The following is a 4697-nucleotide window of genomic DNA, read 5'->3' on the forward strand; positions in this document are numbered from 1 at the left end:
GAACACACACCGGTACACAAACACACACATGCAAACTAATGCATGCACATATGCATGCAGACAAGCACACACACATGCACACACACTCACAGCTGCACGCCAATGAGCTCACACACACAAGCACACACGCACATGCACGAAAATGAGTATATAGGCGCACACATGCACACAGCTGCATGTAAATCATCAGATATGTGTGCACACACACACAAACACCGCTGCATACAAATGAGCACACACTCATGCATGCACACATAGACTCATAGACTTTAAGGTCAGAAGAGACCATTATGATCATCTAGTCTGACCTCCTGCACAACGCAGGCCACAGAATCTCACCCACCCACTTCTATAACTAACCCCTAACCTATGTCAGAATTATTGAAGTTCTCAAATTGTGGTTTGAAGGGAAAATTCCTTCCTGACCTCAAATATGGCGATCAGCTAAACCCTGAGCATGTGGGCAAGACTCACCTGCCCAGCACCCAGGAAAGAATTCTCTGCAGTAACTCAGATCCCATCCCATCTAACTTCCCATCTCAGACCACTGGGCATGCACACAAATGAGCACACATGCACAGCACACACACACATCACCCAATGGATTTCCACCACCACCACCACATACACACACACAAGCTCCCCAAGTGAGGGGCAGGGGGGAGAACAACCATTTGCACCCCCAAGTCGCCAATATCTACAATAAACCAAGGTGACCAAACCTTGTCAGTGGAGTTCCCCACCCATGGGCCAGACTCACTGGCTGCACCCTGCCAGTTATTACAACCAGTATCAAGCCGCAGACCTTCCTGCCTCCCCGTTTCCCCCACCCAAGCTGCAAGGGGATTAAAACTATAGATAGGCTTGGAAGGATGATTTTTATCAGTAAATGCTGGTAAGCGTCATTTTCACCACACATACAAACCCAATGACAAAACATTTCTACCCTTGAGAACTGAAAGTTACAGACACGGAAAGTAAGAAAAATGCTGCCTGAGAACATATCGGAGTTTGATTTAAGGTTATTGACTTTGAATATTTCGACACGGAACGTTGACAATCTGTGTTTTAACAGCTCTAAAGCGTTAACTCTTTGAATCTCAACATCTAGTGTCATTGCATAATTGTTGCCTGTTACCCCCATAATCGCTAACAACTGAGAAAATTTACTTTGCCACAGACAAAAAATGCTTAAACCCCATAATTTTGTGCAACTCTGAAAATTTAAATTGGAATAAATATGCTTTAAAATAAACATTGATATTATCCATCACAAAAATAAAATTTGAATTCTGCCAAGCCCGCTATAGAAAATCTCTCTGTTTTACACTCCTCCTCCCACCTCCCACCCCAGGGAGCATTGCTTTCAGCCCTTTAGGCGTATGTTTATAGCTGACCTTGTGTGTCGATCTGCGACAGGCTTCGTATGTGTCAAGCTGAGAATAAGTTTGTAGGTGGGCAAATGCTACCGGCCAGGGACAGCCCCCTGAGTGACATGAGGAGAGGAAGACCACATCTGCAGGATTCGCCGAGGGGCTGCTTTCACACCTCCTTCGGCCACTCATTTCAACTCCTCTCAGCTGAGCCAAACATGCAGAACTCCAGCAGATGAGTTCTGAAATGGCTTTGAAGCCGGCCTCCCAGAACACAGACTGGAACCAGGAGAAATGCAGAGAAAGAGGAGCAGCAAATTCAGATTATGAAAGAATATTTTAATTTTCCAACATCTTGATGCCCATTGGCTTGTTTATTTCCTCTAGGGGTTCAAATTTGCATATGAAAATGTCCATGCTAATTTGCATAAACAGGTAGAGCTGGTTGAAAATTTTCCAGTGGCCCACTCTTCTGCCAGAAAATGCCAGTTGTCAAAACCCAAACTTTCTGCAGGAATGTGTCAATTCCAATGAAATTTCCTGTTTTTTTTTTTTAATTATGGGGGTGGGAAAGGCATTTTGATGCTGAGGATATGTAACATTTTGGGAATGTAACACTTCCAAGTGACCTGTCATTTCAAAATTGATTTTTATTTTTTATTATAAAAATGTTTAAACATGTAAAAAGTCACAATTAAATAATTAGAGAGCACTTCTCATTTCTAGTTCTCCAAGCACTTTGCAAGCTTTAATGGTTTTACCCTCACGTCCCTGCAAGATAGGACCATGCTGATAGCTCCACTTTTTATCATACGAATGAATGTAAAAAAGGGAAACCGAGGCACAGAGAGGCTATGTGACTTACCCAAGGTCACATAGCAAGTCTGTAGCAGAAAAGGGAAGAGGGCCCAGGTCACCCAAGTCCGAACCACTGCAGCATCATTCCTCTAGTTTTAGGGTCCATCTAAATGGCAATCAGAGGTATGACTGCAACACTGGTAGACACACTGAGCTCAAACAATGAGTGGCAGAGTAGCCACTTGAGGACATGCCTAAGGTCCTCGGCAGAGTCGTAGAGCCCAGTGGTTCTCATTTTCAGACCCCTACAAAATTTCAGATGGAGGTGTGGACCTCTTTGCAAATATATTCCCTGGGTAGTTGAATTCTGTTCAGTCAGTTTGCAGTCTCAGTCTTTCACAAAACCCTTAGACCAATGGTCTCCAACCTTTTTATGCCCAAGATCACTTTTTGAATTTTAGGGAACTCAGGATCTACCCCGCCCCTCCCCCAAAGCCCTGCCCCGCTCACTCCATCCCCCCGTCTCTCTGTCGCTCACTCTCCCCTACCCTCACTCACTTTCACTGGGCTGGGGTAGGGGTTTGGGATTCGGGGGAGAGGTGCAGGCTCTGGGCTGGGTCTGAGGGGTTTTCACTGTAGGAGGGGCTCTGGGCTGAACTTGGGATGGGGTGCCGGAGGGGGTGAGGGGTGCAAGCTCTGGGAAGGAGTTTGGGTGAAGGAGGGGCTTCTGGGCTGGGGCAGAGTGTTGGGGTTTAGGAGGAGGTACAGGTGTTGGCTCTGGGAGGGGGGTTAGGGCTGGGGCAGGGGGTTATGCTGTAGAAGGGGGTACATAAGACATACTTGTCTTATGAAAGAAGACTCAGAGCTTGGCTTGTTTAGCCTAACCAAAAGAAGGCTGAGGAGAGATATGATTGCTCTCTATAAATATATCAGAGGGATAAATACCAGGGAGGGAGAGGAATTATTCAAGCTCAGTACCTAAGTGGACACAAGAACAAATGGTTATAAACTGGCTATCAGGAAGTTTAGACTTGAAATTAGATGAAGGTTTCTAACCATTAGAGGAGTGAAGTTCTGCAACAGCCTTCCAAGGGGAGCAGTGGGGGCAGAAGACATATCTGGCTTCAAGACTGAGCTTGATAAGTTTATGGAGGGGATGGTATGATGCGATAGCCTGATTTTGGCCATTAATTGATCTTTGTTTATTAGCAGGTAAATATGCCCAAAGGCTTGTGATGGGATGTTAGATGGGATGGGATCTGAGTTATCACAGAGAATTCTTTCTTGGGTGTTTGGCTGGTGAGTCTTGCACATGCTCAGGGTTTAGCTGATCACCATATTTGGGGTCGGGAAGGAATTTTCCTCCAGGGCAGATTGGCAGAGGTCCTGGGGCTTTTTTGGCCTTTGAGGCATGGGACACAGGTCATTTGCTGGAGAATTCTCTGCACCTTGAAGTCTTTAAACCACGATTTGAGGACTTCAGTGGCTCAGACAGAGGTTAAGGGTTTGTTGCAGGAGTGAGTGGGTGAGATTCTGCGGCCTGCGTTGTGCAGGAGGTCAGACTAGATGATCATAATGGTCTCTTCTGACCTTAAAGTCTATGACTCTCTGACACTGCCTTAGACATACTCTGCGGACCCCCAGGGGTCAGGGGACCACAGTTTGAGACCCACTGGCATGGGCACTGCTTCTGTGGCTTCACTGCTATTGTAGATGAACACTCATTGGGGAATGTCTACACATGCTATAGCCTTGCCTCTGATTGCAGTGTAGACATACACTCGCTATTTATTGAAACACAACTTTACCAATGACCTGAAGCTACATTTTTTTTCCTTAATATTTTCTCTCTCCAGAAATGTCACAATACTTTGGTTTTGTTCGGGTGCAAAAGGAAAACAAATTTTGAAACCATGGAGTTTCTTGCAAAAGGGCAGTTTGGGTTTCAACACAGCTCTAATAACAGCTCATCTCCCCTCTCCCAGCCCCTGCCTTCCCGACAGTTAAATCATCAGTCCAGCGCCAGATGCCTCTGCGCACCACCACCCTCTCTTCGTGACACACCCAGCATCACCTCAGAGGATACCAGTGCAGATTTCTTCAGTGTTAATAAATCCCCAGGCACCTAGCAATACTGGGTGGCTTTTGATTCACCTTTGCTCCAGCAAGCTGCAGAACAACATCTGGTCATGAAAACATCTTCCTAATGAGGCCCTTTGTGCCCCCTAACAGTACTTAACAGGGTCCCAAGAGCAGGGGGAGTTTCCTGTGGAGCACGGAAAACTATTCTCTCCCTCTTTCTGTTCCATGGAGAAACTTCATTCTTCTTTGGGCAGCTTTGGGATTCAGCAGCTTGTGATCTTCCTAGTCAGCAGCCAGCGTCCCACTGGGCTGTTGGCAAAGCGTGCAGAAAATATCCCACTATGGATGATCAGTGTATTTTATTGGGGGTATCAGGGAATTTTACTCTCTGTAGAATGTGTCGCACTGGCAGCCTGCATACAGATGTATCTTCATGGAAAAGTT

This window comes from Gopherus flavomarginatus, chromosome 5 (assembly GCF_025201925.1).
Source record: "Gopherus flavomarginatus isolate rGopFla2 chromosome 5, rGopFla2.mat.asm, whole genome shotgun sequence".
Taxonomy (NCBI): domain Eukaryota; kingdom Metazoa; phylum Chordata; order Testudines; family Testudinidae; genus Gopherus; species Gopherus flavomarginatus.